The following is a 23,392-nucleotide window of genomic DNA, read 5'->3' on the forward strand; positions in this document are numbered from 1 at the left end:
TGTGAACTGCATTTCAGCACAAGCAAATATGCAGGTTTAGATTTGCTTAAGTGAAAATCAGTAGATCGTTTACAAGTTCACTTCCTTTCAAACCACTTTTTTTCCCAACCATGGGAGAAGTTTTATTGCTGCCCTTGTCAGGAGTAAATTTCCAATCTTTCTCAGTGTGGGAAAAGATTACAGTAAAGCTGGTGAAAACCCCTAAAACATGCAAGTTAGTAGGCTTGCAAGCTCCATAGTTCTTTCCAAGCCTGGAACTATTGCTTTAATCTACCTCCAGACCCAGTATGTAGATCTGTGGAAAGATGGCAAAATTCGGGAATTGCCAGAATTCAAACCCTACTATAAAAGAAGTCTGGCATAAGCAGAGAGGCTATTATCAGAGCTCTTATTTAATGAGATTGCTGCCTTAATTTATCGCCGCACTACATGGCAAAAAAGGGCTAAGTGGATTTTTTTGTTTTACAAGACAAGTAGATTTATAAAAGCAGCCTGTCCCATGAACAAGCAGGTATTTTATTAAATTCCCTACCCCAAAAAAAAATAATAATAATAATAATAAGAATTCCCTACCCCTGCAGATTACCTGGAAAGATGGCAAGTCCAAGGCCTTTCACAGGAAACAAAGCATGCTGGCCAGGGCCTAGGCAAAAGGGACCACCAAACGGTACAAGTCTGGGTGGGCCAGATGGATACGTTGGTGTGTTCAACACCAAGAAGATCCCATAGGGTGCGAAACTGTTCTAATCCTGAATTTCCTGGCATCTTTGGCATCCCAAGGCTTAGCATACAGGATAATTCATTCTTATTGCTCGGCTATCTCTGCAGGGCATTGGCCAATAAAGAGGGCTCATGTGGAAGGGACACCGTTTGGTTTGTAAGCTGATGAGAGGAATCCGGTTGTCCCTGCCTCAAGAACTCAGGTAGTCCACCCTTTGGGATGCTTATGTGGTCCTGAACCTTTTTCAATCTTGGCAAAGGAATGAGTACCTTTCACGCAAGGAATTATCTGCAAAGCTGGCAATGCTCCTCTGTCTGGTCTTGTGTTGTAGGTTGTCTGATGTCAGAGCCCTTGATGTATCGAGTAGAGCATTCACCCCTCATGGGGTCAAGTTTCAAATTTCTAGGCAAACTAAAGCAGACTCACGGACAATCTCTTACCATGCTTTTAATTCCCATCCGAAGGTCTGTGTGGTGAGGTGCCTTAACGCATATGAAAACCTGATGGAGTTCCATCCACCAAGCGAGAGACAATTGCTGATATCAATGATAAAGCCTTTCAAAGCCATCTCTTCCCTCACCATTGCTCGCTGGTGTGCTGGGTCATGCTTGACACAGGCGCCCATTCAGTGAGAAGGACAATGGCCTCAAAAGTTTTTTCTCTAGGGGCGAGACTAAAGGATGTTATTAACGCAACAGGCTGGTCTTTGGACTATGTTTAAACGGTTTTACTTCAGCCTGGTGATGGACATGACGTCTCTCTGGTGGTGGATAGGCTTTGAAAGTGCATAATCCACGCCTCCCGTCCTGTCCCAGAATGTAAAATTTCCTAGCATTGGTATGTTTCAATTCTATTAAGGACACAGAGGGGAGGAAATAATCCTCGCTTCTGTTTTTCACAGTTTTTCTCCCACCCGAAATAATGTGATTTTATAGTAGGTGATTAGATGATATTCGTTCTATGTAAGTTAATCCTCTTGATTCATTATGGACCCACAGTCATGAGGTAATGTGGTTGCAATGCCCTACAAGTTCAAATTTACAGATATGAAGTATGGTAATGTCTCTTGCTGTTTCATGCGGATTTTCAAAGCATTCTTCATGCATGGTTTTTGTTTCCCAGGTACAGATTCCAATAACGGCCAATTATTTATGTTGATTCTTCAGGTCGCACTCAAGAGAGAGGAAGTGCCTTCAGGGATGTTTGCTTATACAGACTGTAGATCTGATGTTTGATTGGTTGATATATTGTTTTACTATACTTCCTTCCCAGTGATTTCTCGGGAAACGTAGTTTGTTGCTAAACATTGTTGGAAGTATTGAAAGATAAGAAAGTTTGAGCATAATCCTTGCCCCTGAATCCTTAAAAGAATTGAAACCTTCCTTTATAAAAGCTAGAAAATTTTACATTACCACACACCCACATTTTTCAATGAAATCATCTGGGGAAACTGGTCAAAATATAATTAAAAACGGAGGAAACAGTGTAAAATATTAATATCGCACATTAAGTGTCTTTCCCATATGATCAAATCTGACTAGTTGATAATGCTTCCCCCGCCCCCCCAAAAACAAATACCAGAGCCAGTAGTTCAGATATTTATGGGATGAAGCCATTACCACTTATTTACACTCAAAATCAGAGTGAAACTATTGTAATCGAGAGGACCTATCAGAATTTGAAATAAACAATGATACACCAACCCATTTATAGATTTTAGGCAGGGCCAAATTATGTCAGATGAAGTACCAAAATAGTTGAGAAAAGGGAAAACTCATAAAATTAGAGGGAACAACAAATTTAAAATTAACTTCCTAACACAGCATGATGAGAACTAAATCAGAAGCAGTACATTTCTTTAGTTTAAACTATGGCAATCCAAAATGGTGTAGAATTTGTTGGACTCATCACACATTGGTGAATCAGTAACAGAGAATGTCACTATATCTTACAAATCAGTATAAGGGGTGGAAAAATATTGAAGACGTTGAGACAAAGCAATTAAATACAAATGACAGACCAAAATTAGATTACCCTAAACAAATGAAGAAATAACTAAAACAATTAAGCGTCACAAAAACAACATGTTGAGTCTCGTGGACAGTATACCTAGTAAATTATATTTTTTATTTAATAAATTATGTTTACCAATATATATTTTTTTTATAATTCTTAGGAAACCAGCTGTTGAAGAGCTACCTGGGGAGACACTGGTTATATTTCAAAGCTAAAGAAGGAATAAAAAAAAAAATTACTTCTTACACAGGAATTGTTTTTGGGACACAATTTCCAAAGTATGCATTAGTATGGACAAAGGCTGGAGCAAACATATTAGAAAAACAGGGGCTTAAATAATGATAATTAGAAATTTATATTTTATTTCCTTGAGGGAGAAGGGAAAAGGGGATGGAAAAAAATCAAGTATCAGAGTGTGTTAGCGTCTACACTCACAATACGGTTTCACTTATAAATCAAGGACAACCATATTGTACTATCATTATTAAATTACATTGTACACTATCTTGAGCACATTTCTCCTTGTTGGAGAAAGAGTAGTAGATAAATATTTATATTAAGCAATGGTTAATTTATACTTATGTCATTATTCATGACTAGGATGTGTACGGTACATTTTTCATATCCTCATTTTTATGGGCTTTTAAATGTATATTTTTTGTGGTTAAAAAAGTACTTTGTTATAAACAATGATAAAATAATAAAAGTGGAAGCATTGATGATACCAGTTAATTGGCAGCACCATGGATAACAAAAAGATTTGGCCTGGGTCAGACAATTCAACATACTAACTCTTTGTAATATGGTTGTTACAATGTAATACAAATTGAAAGGGCTAGAGAAAAACTGTAATGACAGGAATTCTATTTAAGAAGCATAAGTTTAACTGTGAATGATACCCTGAATGACTTGACACAGGAACTGGAGAACAGTTGGTGTCCCAGTAAATAAACGTTTTCCTTAAGTAATATAGCATCAACCTCAAATCATGGTCCTTTATGGCTTGCGTTACAAAAAAAATATGTTGATCATTTAAAAAAAAAAAAAGTTAACAATTGCTTATCAGTTAAATTGGCATCTGAACTACTATAGTCTAATGTAGTCACAGAGAGAATGTAGTTATGTTGCTTTTCCATTACATACCGTAGTCCTTTCCAGCTGCTTTTTGTTAAAGCTCTTGCTTTTTGAATGTGTTCTTCACAACTGAAATGAAATGTTCCTACTGACTAAGAAATTGCCAAACTAAAAAAGCATATAAATAAAAAAATAACAGGAAGTATAAAGAAAGTGCCACCTAACTCTAAGATTGGATAAGAACTTCGACACAAGTGTAAAAACAAAAACAAAAAAAAATTGCAGTGCAAACCTATTAAGTTGGTTATATTACACAGGAGTAGCCACTGTAGTACCAAAACATCAAACCAAGGGTACGATACGGAAATAATAATGCTAGATATGAATTAAGAATAGTAAAGTATATGGAGTGGTGATTTGTAGAACATGACAGGGGACCTCAGGTGAGAACAGGTTATGTTATGTAGATTTATAAAGCGAATAGCTACACAAAGGCTTCCCAGCGCTGAGAGGATGAGTGTGTTCCTTTTAGCCTGTCAGTGTTAATAAGAAAGTTAGTTAGCATACAGCCAAGTTTTAAGCAGCTTTCTGAATTTAGTTCTGTTCCATTCAGTTCTCAAACCTTTTGGCAAGGAATTCCTCAATTTGGTGACAGACAGGAAAAGGATCTGACAATGTTACGAACGTTTCAATGAAATAATTGATGCACTTTTTTTTTTTTTTAATAGCTCCAAACAGTATCTAAAGTTTAGTTCTTCTGAGATACATTTCTTTAGGATGTTTTCTTTTTTTTTTGGGAATTGGTCATCAAGGAGTACAGCTGTGCAGCGTGTTGCTTTTGGCAATCTGGCAGCACCCTTTACAGTCCATGGAATAGGAAGGCTGCCAACAAGGTTTGTTATGGTGTACCAAAGCATGTCTCAAATGAGGGACTAAAGAGGGGAACTGTTCTGTTTGATTTTGGATACGATAGGTCTGCTTGCCTGGGCGTTTTCTCAGGCAGTATGCTATTTTATAATGACAATGCCACCAAAATGTTTTTTTTTTCTGGAAATAAAAAATGATGGCGAGTTAGAAAGCTACTAAAAACTTTACACCACAAATTGGTATTCGGCAATTATTTGGATTAGGGAGCTTGGGCTGCAACTCACTACCATGTGGTTTGGCCCCCAAATGTAGAACACACACTAAATAGCTATCACATAAATCAACCTAATCTAGGGTATTAAATGTTACATCCCAGAGCTCCTTCATCTCAGAGAGGGGGTTGAAGCCGGTACATGACTAGGCATTACAATACGAGGAGCTTGCCAATAATGAAGCATGCCATCTACAGTGGGTGATGGAAATCGTCCTTTTAAAGGGATTTCACCTTAGCTATGTCTCCATTTGTAACAGTTATCCCTTTAGACCCAAGTTTCTTTATTGTGGTAGATGTAGATAAACTTCGCCAGGAGGGAGAAAGAGGGAAACTAAGTCACAAGATTAATCCAATTGAGGCATCTGGGTGAAAGACAGATGCATTGCTGGTATGCACTGACAGAGAGAAAGAGTTGGGTTTTTAAAGCTCTTCTGAACTTCAGTCTGTCAAGTTTCAGGTAAGGGAGGCAGAGAACAGCCTACAAAGAAGTGCCTTGGCAATGTAGGCATCTTCCCGCAAGGTATAGGCAAAGAAGATGAAAGAAGGCCAACCTTAGGCATCGGGACAGCTGTGTGGGTAGAGGCCTTTGAAGTCAACTTGATCCTTATCCAATTGCCTATGTAAAGCTCCTGTAATGGGCTTGGAATACATTGAAATAGCAGTTAGTAAAAGCCCTAGCAACCAAATGCACTCTGAAAGGGGATGGTAATAAAGAGAGGTCGAAAGTTGTGGAAACATTGGGTAGGAAATTGAGTAATCTTACAAATCCACGGCTGCATCATCAGACTGCTGCTCCTGCGGCATAGCTTGGTTGAGTTTGAGAATGTCAACTAAGATAACTGCAGCACAGCATTCGTTTTTTACAGTTCAATTAATTTCTATGAAATATTTGGTGTAGACAACGTTCATACACTACATTTATCTATAATAATATAGTAAACATTTCAAGTTACACAAAAATATTAAGCATTATTAAATAAATCGTATGAAAAGCGTTTTGTCTGCACCTCCCATGATTTTCCAAAAGAAAAACAAAGTTGGATAGCTTTGTAAAGGGACTAGCATCACAGTTTGGGAAAATAGAAAGTTTAATATAAATGTAACTCTTTAAATTAGCACGTAAAAAATATGTGACTACCACAAAGACTACACAATCTTTGATACAAGGGGAGGCAGCACTTAGGGCCAGATGTAGGTAAGTATGGTTTTGCGACATGCAATTTGCGAGTCATAGCGACTCGCAAATTGCAACTAGCAAAACCAAATGCAGAAAGGTGTCTCAGACACCTTCTGCGACTCGCTATGGGGTCGCAAGGAACCACCTCATTAATGTTAATGAGGTGGGTCGCAATTTGCGACCTCATAGCGAGTCTGGCCACTCACGGGGATGGTGGCATGCTGGAGACAGCAGACCACCATGTCCGTGACTGCTTTTAAATAAAGCAGTTTTTTTTTTTCAAAGTGTAGCCCGTTTTCCTTAAAGGAAAACGAGCTGCACTTAGAAGAAAAAAAAACGAAATCTTTTGTTTCGGATTTTTTCAGGGCAGGTAGTGGTCCATTGGACCACTGCCTGCTCTGAAAAAATATTTTTATGTCCAGTCACAAAGGGGAAGGGGTCCCATGGGGACCCCTTCCCGTTTGCAAGTGGGTTACCATCCACTTCAAGTGGATGGTAACTGCGATTCCATTTGCGACCGCTTTCGCGGTCGCAAATGGAATTGCATAGCATTGAGAATCGCAAATAGGAAGGGTACACCCCTTCCTATTTGCGAGTCGGAAATGCATTTTGCGAGTCGGATCCGACTCGCAAAATGCATTTCTACATAGCAGAGGCATTTGCGCCTCGCAAACGGCAATTTTCGCCGTTTGCGACTCGCAATCTCTTTGCTACATCTGGCCCTAATTCTCTAATATCGCCCTCAGAAGAAGTAAATGCCATCTAAAGTGCAATTGAATGCAACACAAGGGTGCACCAATATAGCCTTACCGCCCACTGCCAAGGGCTATACCAGTTGTCAGAGGGCCTATAATGGGAAAGAGGGCCTTAAACAACTTGTAGAGCCTGAGGCAGAAGGGCTATAAGGCCATCAGAACAATCCACCCACTAGGTTTTAAATTAAAAAGAGAGAAACATGAAGGCAAACATTGAAATGTTGGAGCACCTGGCTTACTTGAGCAATTATAAGCCTAAAGCTACTCCATTATCATCAATAAAGCTCTCAATATTCCAATGTTTTAATATAGCCTTATAGCCTGCCACAGCAGGTTATACTGTTCATTAAAGCCCGCTCTAATGTTAAAGGCCTGAGCCAAAAGCGAGCTACAAGGCTATTAGGACATTCCGCCCCTTGAGGGCAGAATGTCCTAATTATAAAACCAAAGGCCTCTCGGAGCAAGAGGCTTTGAGGCTCTGAAGCCTTTGACTGCCAGCTGTTGCTTGTTCAACAGCAAACAGCCACACACAGGGTCACAGCTGTTAGCTGTTGAATATTCACAGCAATAGCTGTAAAAAGAGGCTGAAGCCAGCCCATAGTTCTCCCTGGGCTCAGCTAAACTGCTATTAGTCATTCAGTCAGGCCAGGGAGACCCAGGAGCTAAGCAGCATTCTCCCTTCCTCCATCAGAGACTCAAGCGATTCTATGAGCTATGGGAGGAGGGTGGGAAAGGGTTCGATGTGCCCTGCAACACAGCCTCTGCATTGTGCTTTCCCCTACCCACTCCATATATTTTTGAGGCAAGGGAAAGAGAAAAGCAAAGGCTTTGTATTAAGTCCTCTTTTTTACTTTTGCCCAAGTGTTCCGCTCCCCACATATTATCTAACTGGCTAAACTGTAGGGTATCCCTGTGCCCAGCCAAACTGAACTTGGTGATTTGAATTGCCTTAATGCTTGTTAAAACTGAGCAACGTTTGTTTTCTATACATCAAATTATCTTATTGATGTTTTATATTGTCCTTTTTGAGTGCCTAGTTCTCTAAATGTTATTGTTCCTGAACTTATTTCATCACCTTGGTCAGCCCTTGGGGATTCTGTATCTTTATAAAACTTTGTCTTGCAAATTGTCTACATGACTCTGAGCTTACGTTTGTAATAAACTCCTTAACTTTATTCCTGACTGGAGTTTTTCTTATATGGCCACATGGATCAAATTCTGTAATTTAATTGGATTGCACTGAAATTTGTTGTATGGTTCTACTGCATCCTATTCAGAGTCCAAAGATCCGCTGACCTCATTGAGCATAGATTCCTGCTAAGGATGAAAATGCTCAAGCACCTTCTTATGGATTGCAATACTGTAACATTGTAGAGATTAGGGTTTTAAACAGAGTACAGTGGAAGTTGGAGGGAGACAGGTGTTTAATGCTGCATGGTGTTCGTGAGGTGGTCTTCAAGGGAGTGACTGGATAAGGGTTTAAAGTGATGGTAGACTGTGGTAAAGAGGTGAGTGCTATGGAAGGTGAGCCATCAAAGATTGTAAAAAGAGTATTATTAGTGGCAAAGCAAGTATGTCCTTCACAAATAAGTCTGCAACCTTCTGTCTTCTAGGAACTAAGAACTCTAGCACTTGACTCTCTCAGGGTAGCGAGGCAGAGCAGTCAAAGGCCTACTTATAAGAGGTAGTTTGGGCTAGTAACCCAGACCGGAGACATGCAACAAACAGTAACCAATAATCCACTCCAGTCAGTGCTTTGCTTCTAAAAAGGAAAAGTATATGACACACACACTACACAAAACTACACATTAATTTACAAATATATACATGGAGGCAGGTGAAAATACCTATAGTGACACCCACCTCACAGTTCACGAGCCCTAAACCCTATAACCGCAATACCCCCTATCTGTATATGGAAACAATACAATGGAGTGTATTAAGATTATCAAAAGGCAAGTCTACTGGCTTTGCCAGGGTGTCATCACTTTAATAAAAGCAGAAATGTCACATCAAACCAATGTAAAACCGTTAAAATCACTAAGGATGGCACTATCTTAAATGGAAGTTTATTTATACCTGTAGTGATTCACTGCATGAAGAAAGTCGCAACCCCCCAGAGTCCCCTCAGCAGGTCCATCCCTCTGAGGCAGTAGGGGAGTCAACATCATAGCCCCTGGTGAAGTAAGGCCTAGTAACTTGGAGCCAATTGAAAACAGAATTCCTTGCAGTGTTGCCATGTGTCTTTCCTCCTCTAGCTGTGAAACCTCTCTGGTGTTGCTTCCCTCCTGGTCCAGACTTTTCTCAAAAGTCTTTCCCTTGAGTAGGGGTTTTAGGTGGGGGGTGGAAAGTTCCAGAAGCTAGGCACCTGAACCCATTCCTAGAAGGGCACATCATCACTCCACCCCTGCTCCAGGCCACCTCCACAGTGTTTTTAGAATTTCCAAGATGGCCCTGTCAAGTGGTCTGTTGAAAGACATACTCTGAGAGGTATCGTTTTTATTGAAAGGCAGAAGGTAACGCTGGGTGGTGGGAAATCTGTGGCGGTGCAGTGATACCACACAGAAATGTAAGTAAAATGTGATTCTTTAGTGAAATTTGAGGTTTGTAAGGGATTATGATTAACAAGATGTTGGGGAATTCACGCAAACCACACCTCCCTGGACTCCCCCAGGTGTCTAGATTTCAGCAATGTCTGGGTTTGGTAGATTCAATGGTTTGCAAACAGCTGTCCTTGCACGAAGCTTGTAATGCTTCTGCAGCAAATTTGGCCTGCTATCTGAAGGGAGTTCCTGTCCCCTTGATTCGACCAGTGTTACAGGTGCTCTCAAATGGAAGTTATATGCTTCTAAACAGCGACAGCTGTTGTGGAATGCGAGCCAGAATTGCCTATGTAGCTTCAGTCTCCAAAACTGTAACTTGTTGCAGTAACGTCCTTCCCCCTCCCCCCCCCACACAACAGACGAAAGTAGCAGACATTTGGACTCATGCTGCTATGTTTAATGTAAATTTTGATAAGCTGAGAAGACCGAAAGCTCTAATGTTTCAGAAACATGCAGTGGTGACATCTGCCCACGAGACCTACGCACTCCAAGTAGCAAGATCTTCTGCGGAAATACAAGCTTTACAAGACACTTTGGTGAACTTGTGGGGCAAATTTTTAATGCATACAATACTGCTGGGATTGTACACTTCTTTGAGGCTGTTAGTTCAGGGTTTGTCATCATCTTTTCTTCTGTATTTGGCATAATACCTTCAGCTATACACTCAGTATTTTCGGTGTATTCGGGGGATTCCCAAGTACTTTGGCCTTAATTAGTGGCATTTTACTATTGCTATTTTTTATTCACAATGGCTGCCCCATCTCAAAAAGGAGGACTGTGTCATGAACGCATGATGCAGTATTTCGGAGCACCACTTCTTGAGAAACTAGAGTGCAACTTGTCCCTATCATTTAGACCAGTACTGGACTGTGTGCAACCAGTGTTTCGTTGTCTTTTCGAATGTGCACTACAACTGTGTCTTTCTACACAACGCTTATTTTCACTGGATGCTGATCTGTTGATGTTTTTGCTGAGGGCTCATTACCAGACATGCACGTTGACGGTGCGTTTAGCAAACGGGAAGCCTCCTATGAGCCGCCCTTTGTGTCTCAAGTGGCTCTGGGCACTTCAACCTTTGGCACTACAGAGAATGTTGCTGCCGTGGCTGGGGCTGAGGCTTTGGAACACAAGTGCTCTTTGGTCTTCCTTGGCACGAATGTGGTTGTATTAACACCTGCCGAAGTGGGATCTTTCCTTGATCAATTGTCCTAGGTATAAATGCCAATTTTCACAATTAAAATGACTTTTAAATGTGACATTCAGCTGTTAACAATGACATTGTTATATTTTAAATTGACCGTTTTAATTTGGCCTACTTCAGTGTGCTTTGCTAGTCAACTTAGACATTTATATATTTTAGTTTTTTTTTTTATATATAGTATTAATTGGGTCAACCTGTATACTTTGAACCAACCAGGGTAGGGAGTCATGAGGTTATTTTAGCAGCTTTTTCTGTACACGTTATTTTAGACATAGGCCTGTAACTTGTGCCCTTTAGCCTACTAATACTTCATTTTAATTCATTTTATTTTCTGAGCAGAAGCTTCATCCTGCGGTGATGTTTCTATTTCTTTTATCTAATACACCATTAGCCCAGAAACTGTTTTTAATCTTTTGAGCCTGACATTTTTGTTCTGTGCTTTGCTCAAGATTGGACACAATATAATTGTTGGTGTACCTATACGTTAGAGGGAAGTTCCAGCCGGAAGCTGCCACCCCATGCTGTTGCTTCACTGCAGCTGTCTGCTGAGACTGGACGTCTTTTTCCGCCTGCATGGGAGAGGACTCTCTGCAGACCAACAGCCCTCTTCGCTACTACCATATTCAGGTATGGGGGATGGAATGTTCTCAGGGGTTGTGAAGGGCAGATCAGGGCTAACACTGCTATGCTCTAATATAGTACTTTAGTGGCTTAGGTAGGAATTCCAATACTTAGCATTGTGACACTATGGTGAGACTTTTTTATGTTTCACTTTCTTGGTCATCCCTTTGCTATTATTCTGTTTTATTATCCTAATAATTGTAGTACACGCCATTTTATCTAGAACGCAGTTGATTCAATTAAATACATTGACCCAATTCCTGCTTCCGTTTGTCTTTAAATGTGAAGGACGAATGTAACTGAGAGAAAAGGATAACATCTGTTCCACCACAATTTCCCTGAGAAAACAGAATGTCATGCACATGGGTGCCACAAATCACCACCACTTTTGGGTGCTGGTGAGGTACTGCTAGCTGGCCGGAAGGGTTAGGCTAACAGTTGTCACACGGTGTGCGATTAGACTCAGTTCCCTACAATCCGGTGGTGCTGCCGCCCGAATCCAGCAGACTCACTGGTATAATGAGAGCCAACACGACAGCTCTGCATCCTCAAAACACTAGATCTCAGTACTGCCTTAGGCAAAATTTCCCTTAAACTTGACTTCTTAGACAGATCTCTCTAGACTTTCAGCAGACCGCTTTTTATTAGAATGCTTCTTTTCTAAGAACACCGGCTGAATATATTTCCCTCTTTCATTCAACACCCAAACAACCTATCTATGGTCCTCCCTAAGTCGCACTCTTTTCAGCTGTGATGTTACTCATCTAGCTGACATCAAATTATTGTCTCTATCAAAGATTATCTTAAATGTCTTACAGAAAACTTTTGTGGTTACCTCCAAGCTGTTGTATCTAGGATGCAAGATAAGTTAGTAAAGTTTCCTCTACCTGCTGATCTTATATGGTACTGCTTTGCAAAGTTCACCCAACTCTATCATTTGATTGAAAACATTAATTTGTCCAGAATCGCCTACTGAAAGTCTTTATAACTGGGACTCTCAAAAAAGTCTCATTCACTAGCTGAAAGACATCCTAAATTGTGCTCTATGTCTCCCAAGGATTATGTCTGATTAAAAGGTACTTCTTTCCCACTTTGGACATAAACATTGAGCTTAGGGTTCATTGAAATGGTGATAAATTGGTTCAACAAGCATCTTTCGAGTAGAAGGAGGTCTGATGGCCAAGACAAATATATAAAATATTGCACAACTGAGCATCTCATTGGGGTACAGTAGGCTTTCTGAAGTACAATGTTTTTTATTTCAAAATTCCTTACAAGAAAATTTTAAATCAAATTTAAAATGTTTTTTCATGCTGCTCTAGTTAACATTCTATTAAAAATAGTTACTCACAATTGCTAATCTCAAAGAAATGGGTCCACGACTCCGCCAAACTGCGTTGTGCTTCGGGTGTGCACTGAGATGCTGTCACAGTAATGACTTGCTGGTTCAGCAGCACTAACTTTTTATTTATTTATATACAAGGTTGACGTACTGGTATTCTGAAGTACTCCCTTCAACACAACACTCTTCTGGAAATGAGCCTATAAACACAATTGTAATTGTAATCGTATTTATATAGCGCTTACTACCCCTGACGAGGCGTCAAAGCGCTTTTCGATGAGTAGCACGCTACTCCGGTACCCAACAAGAATTAGTGATGGATTAGTATAATTTAATAAGGAGTACAGTTTTAGTATTATTATGAGTTAATTTGAGTTGCAGATATGAGAGTTTGTTAGTTAGATTGACTGGAGTAATGGAGGGGTGGAGGAGGAAAGAAATCCAGAAGTGTTAATTGGGAGTTTATCCTTCATTTACTCAATCCAAAGGCTTGAGATGAATAATAGGGGAGCGGAGGGGAAAGAGGATGTGGATGGGTTAGGGAAAGCATAGAAGTAGGGTGAGAAGAATGCAGGAGAATTTAGTAGGGTTGTGTGGGAGGTCACAGAGGTAGAGTGAGGTTTGGTGAGTTAGATGTGGAGGTGGAGGGGAAGAGCTTAGGCAGAGATATTTAGGAGATGAAAGTGGTCGAAGGGATTTGGGATGAGTCCGAGTGAGAATGGAGGATAGTTTGATAGAGACATGACATAAGAGTGATGGGTAGATAAGTGTGATAAAAAGAGAGCAGAAATTCATAGATATCAGGAGCCATGCAATGATCCACAAACATGCCAGGCACAGAAACAACATATACACATGCATACACATATATATATATATATATATATATATATATATATATATATATTTATACACACACACACACACATGAATAAAACACACATATGCACATACAATACATAATTAGAATCATGGGTAAAAAATACTTAGTCAGACAGGTTTATAAGAGTGTGTGTGTATTTTATTGTTATTGGTTTAGTTTCTGTAAAATGAGCATCGTGGCCTACCCAACCAGAGTATTTTCTACGAGTATGTCAGTAAGCGTTACCTAGCATGTTTTATACGCCCCGTTTATATTGTACAGTAAGAGTACGTGATGGGCCACGGGGAAAAAAACGTCTCCAGCAAACCTTGTGTGCCATTGGCAATGTGATTGTTACTAGTGCGTCTTTGTGGATATGTCCTCGTGCTTCTGAGCATCAACAACGCACCACCGGAATCGGCGGTAAACGCAGTGGGGTCGTTTGGAAAGCTGTCCATCATCGTGGTAAAAGGCGGGGAATTCCTTTACCTACTTCGAGGGTGGGCGGGGCGTATAAATAATAAAGAAGAGAAGTGTAATAGGTGAGAACTTTATCCGAAAAAACAACTTTACAGCAGGAAGGGAACAATGTCTGTGTCAGCACAACAGATACACTTGAAAGTTCTAGTCTGAAGTCTGTCTTCCTCCAACACCAAAGTCAGCAGCTGCTCACAACAAAAAATGTGTGAGAAGGATGCCAGGAAGGCATCAGGTCTAGTGCAAAAGTGTCTCTCTAAAGATGTAGAATAATTCCCTAGTGGAGCTATTTACAAGTAGATTTTCTTCAATAACATTACAGCATTTCGGCAGCTCTGAAAATTGATGTAACCAGCAACATGGCCATAAATGGGTTACTTCTCCCACCCAAAATATGTAACCAAGGTTAACCTTAAAATGTGAGCAAGCTGTAGCCCATGCTATGGTGCTGCTTTTGATAACTTTCTTGCCAACTGAACCGAATTTCTTGATATGGTGCAATAATATAGTTATGTAGCTCTGGAGACATTTAAAAACCACTCAGTCATTGGCATCCAGAATTATCATCATGTTACTAAACCACACAACCGTTCCTCTAAATGCCATTTAGGAATATTATATTTACTACTCTATATAACTCTTTATAGGTTAGCCAATGTTTATATGTTTTCCAATTTTTTAATTGAATTAAATATCACCAACGCACAAGGTTCCCCTTAAGAGCTATTGATATTGTCAGATTTTGCAGAGTAAGTACTCCCTACCATTTAGACTCATTTTCTAAAGTTATTTTAGCATGATTTCATGAATCAGGTGAAAAAAACAACATTAAAGGATGACACTTAAGAGGATTAATGAAGGAGGAACAAATCTGCATAAACATTATTAAGGACTACCTGTGGAGGGAGGCCTAAGGCGGTAGAAATTTGTAAGTGAAAGAGATTAAATCCTTTCACGGAAACAACTGTACCTCCTCCCTGTGTTCACTCACAAGTGCTACAATACATGCATATGTGAAGGAAACCACGTGAGGGCATATCATTAACATGCTTGGTAATAACACACCCTAGAAACACCGCCTATGCACAGAATCCCAACAAATATTAATTGTTCAGGTCCTGCTACCTCTCTGATATTGTGAGAGGCTCTATCACTTTTCTCCACAGCTCTTAACATTTCTCATTTGCAGGACCTCCACCACTACTCACTCATGCATGCACAAAACCTTTTCCTTTATGTAACTGTATATATCAGATACCCTTTAACATGTGCACTCAAGAGTAAGCCGTCTGCCATGTTCAATACAGTCAGTTTTGCTATAAATTACCGAGTCATGAAAGAACTGAAGCCAGAATCAAATTTAAACTGGCCACCATCTCTCTCAAAATCACATGTATGCTCCATCATTAAATTTTTTCAGAGCAATAACCAATTTTAGTGCAAATTCACATATTTGTCCATGTTTCGGCTTCTTTCTGCACAGGCCCTTTAATCTTGTAAACCCGTTGTGAAGATATGCTGTGTCAAGAAGATCCATTTTGGACAGAAATTGAAAACCCCCAGTTACTAGTGGTATTTCAAATTGGGACTTTCTACATCTAACATCCCTTTTCTTGTACACATTGTGTCATGACATTCCTGCTTTTTTCTATGCCCATCATTCTTCATTATCCCTCCCCTTGCTAATTCCTTTCTGATGGTAAACAATTTTACCATCTATGTTCCAATGTTCTTCTTAACTATCAACCTGCCATGACTCCTTGCTTTTACCCTTTCTTCTTTCCCCAGAAAACATTCTTCGCTTCTATCCATCAGATCTGAGGCAACACGATTTTTGCCTACAATAGTTGGAACTGACATCAGAACTCTGAAGCAAATTCTCATAATTTAACCAGAGACTTCCGTTGCTATAGTTGTTCAATGTAACGTGCACGCATCCCCATCCTGGTACAGGAATGCCAAGGAAAAATGTGATCTAACTAAATAAAAATACACAGGCCTATGACATTTGCTGACATATACTCGTTCCTCATGCACAGGTGAGGTAGTCTGCAATCTCAAGGTTAGGAATCCTCCACAAATTCACCAAATGTATAAGACCCTTCCGTAAAAGCACACCTGCTCCATCACACATTCACAACTCACAGGATGCCGACCATGCCTCACATACAGGACCGTTCCTCCACACCTGCCCCCCTCATATGTCTCTTCGTTCTCCTGCCAATAAGGTGCCACAAAACCAATGTCTCTCCCAAGCATAAACCTGTGTTGCAGAGGTTTACAAGATCTGGATCTTGAAAGAAGAAGGTGCAGCTAAAGGGCCAAGAACAAGCAACGTGAACATGTTTTCTTAAGGTCATGACTTGGCAGAAACACATTAAATAAGATTCTAACTAAATAAGATGCCTTTGGTGGGAAAGATGTCGAGCCCACATATCCCCCTCAAATAACTCATGACTACTTTAACAATTATTTGCCCAAGTGCAGAACTTCATACTCTTCTGACAAGCACATCACCAGTGCAACAGTCTTTTACAGAAGTGTACTTCCACGCATCCAAGAATCCCATTAACACATTTCAACAGATCAAAACTGTGTCCAGCAATCCTCTGTGTTCATCTCCTCACCTCCAGCTGACACCCCAATGCTCAAGCCCTTCACTTGCTCCCTGAGGCGGAAGCTCACCAATGATATTATTCTTGTTCACAACCCTACTCATAGTCCGTGCCCTGGATCACATGCAAAATCCATCTGTCCTGTTCCACCTTTAACACCCCTCATGGCATCAACCACCATAGCATCTGTACTAGGAATCTCAACCAACACATTGCCTTAGCCCAGTTCAAGTTAGTTATAATATAAATCATGCCTATAACAACAGCCAATGCCCTGTGGAGCCAGATTCTCAAATATTAATGCCCTGTGAGGCCAAGACATCATATACTGATGTCACGCATGGCTAAGACAACCACACACTAAAACTGTTAGTAGGTCAGGTCTCCACTAACTTCATGTATGCGCAAGCAACCCTACTGCCTTTGTAACTTATCTCTTGCTTCAAGTATTGCTAATGCCCTACTTGCCTAACAACCCACTCCACTTAAACAATTTTCCCAAATTCCACCCACAATAAAGACCATCATTCATACTATCCCCCCTACTGATACTCCATGCTCATCATCGAAACCCATCCATGTTCCACAGTCTCCACTGTGGCCCCTTGGTCCCAGCATCCCTAGGCTGCCAGTGTGCCAAGGCCACCTACTGTCACCACTTGACTGAGAACCTCCAAACCAGGCTCAGTTCTAGAAGGGGTGGTGGTTTCAGGTGAGCTAGCCTCACCCCCAAGGTAGCCCAGTGTCACACCCAAGGCAATTTCCTGTTTTTTTCGTTAATGATTCACATGGTTCTTTTATTAACCAAGTTGCCAACAATGCCTTGGGCTACTTATCTGGGGACCTGTGTGAAGTAAGTGGGGATGGTTGCTGTTATCATGCATAGGATTGGTTTTATTTTCTTCCTACTTTTAACTATTCCTAACTACATGAAAAAAAATGCCAAACATTTTGACTTTTCTAAAGTAAAAAAAGACTTTTGTCAAATTTCATCAACACAATACAGACATATCATGGACCAGAGAAGTACACCTTTGCATCATACAAAAAACAGGTAGAGGGCAACAGGAGTACAACGTTCGATTGTGTGCACACACGTACCCACACAAGCTCATACATCTAGCTTGTATGGTACCAGTTCAAGTTGAGCGAGAGAGCATGTGTAATTCAGTGCAATCTTCAGACACTGGCAAAGTGTGCAACTGCCTAGGGCTCCACCTCCCAAGGGGACCCTTGATAAAGTGATGGGGACAGAGAAAAAACCCATAATAGAGTATATACAATACAGATTCATTTTTAATTTGACAGCTGGGCATGGCTGCTTCTGAGAAGCTTATTGCCCATGCTTGGCCTGTCCAACCTTACACCTCCCTCTCTCAGGGACTTTCTGTCAGTCTCCTTACTTAACCTCACCTTCTCTACCTGACTCCTAAGTCACTACATCTCTAAGTTACTACCTCTTATCTAGCTGAAAATCTCTCTACCTGACCCATGTCTAACTCGCCTTTCTCAATTACTCACTACTCCCCCTATCCTTATCCATATCACAATACTCTTTTCAAGACCCCATTGTTCTGGCCCAGTCTTAAACAACCTCACCATTCTTGCAACCAAACTCTGCACCATTTTTACTCATCTACCTCTCTATCACCTCTTGCTACCTTCCCTCTCTGCACCTCGCTATTTCAATTCCACCTAAATGTATGTCTCATTCATCTACCTCACCGCTATTACAAACTCCTTCTCTCTAAGTAATCACTGCCTTCTCCATCCCTCACCTATCCCGGTCTCCTTCAGGGATATCAAACCCTTATTTGCTTCACATGTCTCTACCTCCCCTCACTTAGTACCTAACCTACTTCTTGCTAACTTCTCAATTTACTTCACCATGCATTCATTTCACCAACTCCCTTCTCTGTTTCTTCTACTTCACCTCTCTCACTACCTGAAAATGCTGACCTCTTTTCAGCTACCTATATGCTCTTCTCTCTCTCTCTCATTACCGCCTCTCCCTGCACCTCCTTTATTTAACTCACCCGCCCCACCTCACCCCTCTCTTTCTTTAAAGATCTCTATAGTTCACCCCTCTTTCTGCCTCTCTCTCCTCCTCCTCATAATATAACAGAAAGATTTTTTGTCCCTCCAGGGGGAAGACTATAAATTAAGTTCCCATAACAGTGGTTGTACCATAAAGAACTTTCTGTACCGATGAAGTTTGTGAATAATATATCACATTCATTAGAAACTTAAATTCCACAATTTAAAGTAAAGTAATAAAAGTGCTCCTGAATGATGGCGCAGTGTGAGTGAATTATGTGTTAGTACAAGTGTTGCAGTGCTATTTACATAAAAACTAAAACCAAACTGTGGTTCAAAGCATGAGGTCGTAGATAAGCACCTATAACAATAGGTAACTGTGAGCCTGCTGAATTTTTCAAAAGCCAATCCACATTTTCAAATACAATGTCAACGTTTCGACCTCAAAAAGAGAAATTAATATAGGTGGGTCATCATCAGGACAGAATATTGAAATAGGAAGCACCCCTATTTGATAGCAATCAGACACATTCTAGTAACGATAAAACTTTGCCAATCGGCCTTCTATTTCATGTAGCCCTGGTGGGTTATCAATAATACCACTCTTTTACTTTACCATCTAAGGGCTTCAGGAAGGTCATAGGTCATTCCATGAAAATGAGCCAATTGTTTAAGGTCCTTTTTAAAAACATGTTGGCAGGGTCCTATGTTAGAGTTAAGGATCTGCAGTCTTGATTTAATAAGGATAAATACTTTGACTGGTAGTAAAGCAGCACAGTAAATCTCTCTCCTCTATTTTTTCCTACCTCACCTTTTTAAAAAAAAAAAAATCTCTACACCTATTTTTTCTCCTTTTGACCCTCTACCTCACTATTCTCTTTACAAGATTGGTCTCTCTCTACTTTGTCATTTTTCCCCTCTCACAATCCAAACCCTTACTCTACCATGCATCTCTCTATACACCTATCACTACCTCGAGTTCTCTTTGCCTCCCTTCTCTTTCTGCCACACCTCTTCCTACCACATCCCTCGGTGGCCCCCAAAGCGGTCTCTTGAAGCATCTTCTTTCATCTCCAGTTCTTTCTATGTTACTCTAAGGCCTTAATTATGTTACTACTTCTCTGTCCAACTAGCCCTCCCTCTCTCTTTCTGGCTAGCTCACTGTTATCTCTGCCTGGCATCTCTCCCCACCTCACCTCTTTCTCTCCCTCAACTGTGTCTTTGCCTCCTTTTCCCTTCTATTTCAGCTCTCTCACTATAATGCTCTCTTTACTTCTCTGTCCTCCTCCTGTGTCAAGGCAAGCAACCACTCCTTTTAATCCACAGTCAGTGGTCACAGGGTAGCCAGAGATCTGTACATACAAAAAGAAAAGAGGAGGAACAAGGCAGGAGAAAAAATGAAAAGAGAACATTATCATATTTTACCGGAAAGAATATTGCAGTGAAAGTGTCAATTGTAAACAGGGATTTATTTGGGACTACGAATATACAGAAATTAAAGCCAAAATGTCAGGTTCTATGTACATAGGTTTTACATTAATAATGCGCAATAGTCCACTAAAAATGAATAAAATCACTCTGTCTTTCCTAGAATGGTAGAACAGACTGGTTAGACAAAGAAGTTCACATACATCATTCAACAAAGGGTCTAATAAATGGTTTAATCAATGTTTGATTAAGGTTTCGTTTGATATCCTTTGGCTGGCAGTTAATGTGCGGTTTTAGCTTTCCGATGTGTTTGCCTAAGCCCATTTGTGAGACTTTAACCTATGATCTAATATTGTTTGGCATCACGAGAGATTGCACAAGCTAAAAATTTGTAAAAATTCAAAGCTGATCCGAAAAGGCGCCTCAAAGTATGCCTTGCCCAGTGCTTCAAAATAAGACGGTGCTGTATTTATCTTCATGGTTTTTTTCCATTGTACTCCCAGATCCTGAATACTGCTGTAGGAGTGTTTTTAAAAATAAAAAATAAAAATCATATATTTAGCAGGACCAACAATCATAACCATCACTCAAGCTTTCTAGATCCCAGCACTATATTGGGGAATCTCACTTTATAAAAGCTTACGCAACGGGGTAGGTCGAGCACATATCCTGAAAACAGAAGCTGATCCTAGCAAGTCGTGACAGGCAGAGCGCAGCACAAATATGGAGACGTACTAACGGCGATTACAGCACGCAGCAGACCTAGCCACGAGCAGAGGGGAAAGGTACCGCTGTCAGAAAAAAATAACAGGTAACACGTACCTGTCCCGACAGTCTGATCTCGCCCAACGCCCGTTCCTGACACCTGCAGCTCTTGGTCCAGCCTCCGCCTCACAACTGCTGGGCCGTCCTAGGGGATGCCTGGGTCTGACCTCCCATGGGTAAGGGGCGCTGGTATCTGACAATCAACACCGCCTCAACCCAGCCCGTTCCTCTAGAACACTTTTCTTCCAGTCTGTAGGCCGCTTCCTCTTTCTCTCACACAACAAACCGGCAGAGTATCGTCACTCTCAGCATCGTATCTCTATTAGCGAATAGAAACGCCACTCTAAATCTGTGAGCGAGGATTGGGCAATAGTCACAGATTCCGCGTTTTTCCGGTGATTAACCGTTCATTGGTCAAGCATCAACCCACTTAACGTATTTTTTTCTGTTAAAGACACAGGCATATCCCCGCCCTCTCTAGAATGTTCCCGGAAAAGGTATACAATTGGTCCGTCTTTACCGCCACTCATTAAAAATCCCTCCTCTTGCAAAGTAAGCCTCTCTCTCAGAGTCAAGGCACAAGGCATAATATTTATACTTCATGTTGATGGCAGGTCGTGCAAATAATTATGCAACAGAATCAACGTTGTTTAGTGAGCTGTCTCTTCTTTGTGTTAAACCTCCCATTTGGCCAGGTGAAATAGCCTCGTCTGAAGTGTGCTGTCTTCTGCCAGCCTTGTCTTTTTTTACAGCTGCAAGTTTTCAGATTGCTAACGTGTAACAGTTCCATGGTTTCAGTGTACTTAATGATGTTTATTAGGAGTCTTATATTGCGCGAACATGGCCGAAGGGTATTAGAACGCTTTACGTGAGCACCAGATTGATTACATTCTACAGCTAAATGTGTACCACTTCAAGTGACACATCTTATACTGACTTGCATATTCACAGTGCTTTCTCAGTCTCACCTGGGAGCTTGCATCCCTATAAATACACAATTCCCCACTGGACCAACCAAGACTCAATTCTGTTTCTCTGGTTACACCACACGGACATCTGCAACTAACTGAGGTTTCGTAACCTAAAGGGGTATAGAGCATTTCCTTTGATTAATTACATTTGAATTTATCTTTCATATAAGATGTGTGCAGTATCGTATATGCAGTTATCTGAAAGACCAAAAAATAGTGACAAAGTTAGTTTGTCTTTTTAAGCCACAGCTTTGATCCCCAGGCCCCTCACACTCTGATACTGCCTGCAATTGCACCCAGTTCAGTGCTCTGCTGCCAGGCTAGCCAGTGGCAATAAGAAATAACCGCCAGGGCAGACTGAGCTAACAGAGAGCATCTTTGAACTAGCGCCATGCTGAGTGCTACTGGAATACAGAAGACAGTACTCAGTGTTACCAAAAATAAAGGTAGTTTATTTTAGTGACACAGGGCCAAAAATATCTTAGAGGCAATACTCCTGGAGGTAAGTATTATACACAATATATACACTAGACACCAAAATAAGGTATGTAATTAGACATAGGATAGTGCAAACAACAGGGAATGCTATAGAATGCAATAGGAGAAAGTAGGTCTGGGGCAACACAAACCATATACTAAGAAAATGTAATGCAAATCACAAATTCCCCCCTAGGCAAGTGTAGTGTGTAGAGAATCGCTGGGAGAGTAAGAATACCACAAAGGTAAGTAAAATACCCCACCCCAGAGCCCAGGAAAGTAGGAGTAAAGTACTGCAAGTTTCCTTAGGACACACTACAAATCGTGATTAGAGTTATTGCAAGAACCAAGCAAGACTGCAAACAACAAATGGTGGACTCCTGGACCTGAAGACCTGCAAAGAGAGGAGACCAAGTCCAGAAGTTGCAAAAGGTTCCAGGAAGGACAGGAGCCCCTGCCAACCTAGAAGAGGGTGTAAAAGAGGAGTCTCTGGTTGAAAGAAGACTGCAGCAATGCACCAAGCGAAGATGGCTGCGGGTTCCTGCATGATGCAATAAATGTCTCACGTGGAGTTGTTGGATGCAGGTGAGTTTCGGCGCTGGATTCGTCCAACAAGCCTCGGTTCAAGCAATGTCGCGGATTGCGTCAAAGTGGAGCTGCCTGGACCCAGGATGGACCTGGGGGCCTCAACTTGGACTGAGGAGGCAGAGGTGGCTCCCAACATTAGAGGGAACCCACAGTTGACTAGGCAGCACCCACAGAGGATCCAGGACATGGGGACAAAGAAGGTGCGTTTGTTAGAGCACTACAAAAGAAGGTCCCATGCCACCGGAGAACCACTCAGTGAGTTGAGCAGCCACAGGAGAGAGTGATGGGGTCCTTCGCCAGGCTGTGCGTGAAGGATTCTTGCAAATAGTGCACAGAGGCCTCAGGAGGTGAAGATGACGCAGTGCACCGGGGTACTGAGGCAAACGGGGAAGGCAAGTTCTTACCTCCTCTAAATTTGGACAGCAGAACCTTAGGACAGTTTGTTTTGAAGGGGTCCACCACCTGTGTTCCAAGGAGCACGCACGTTGCCAGGAGAGGAGTTCAAGAGAAACAGTTGTCGA

The 23,392-nt window shown here is 41.1% G+C and overlaps 1 protein-coding gene across 4 annotated transcripts in view; it reads right to left on the reverse strand.

Moving 5' to 3' along the window:
- ABHD2 (abhydrolase domain containing 2, acylglycerol lipase) overlaps positions 1–21,155 on the reverse strand; it is a 210,508-nt gene extending 189,353 nt beyond the window's left edge. Inside the window, exon 1 of one of the 4 annotated variants that reach the window (XM_069222706.1) lies at positions 20,893–21,142. The gene's annotated coding sequence lies outside the window, so the exon portion shown is untranslated. Of the gene's footprint in view, positions 1–20,892 lie in introns of all 4 variants that reach the window. The other 3 variants (XM_069222708.1, XM_069222705.1, XM_069222707.1) reach the window with 3 other exon arrangements.
- Positions 21,156–23,392: the final 2,237 nt, after the last annotated feature.

The sequence above is a fragment of the Pleurodeles waltl genome, chromosome 3_1 (genome assembly GCF_031143425.1).
Source record: "Pleurodeles waltl isolate 20211129_DDA chromosome 3_1, aPleWal1.hap1.20221129, whole genome shotgun sequence".
Classification (NCBI taxonomy): Eukaryota; Metazoa; Chordata; class Amphibia; order Caudata; family Salamandridae; genus Pleurodeles; species Pleurodeles waltl.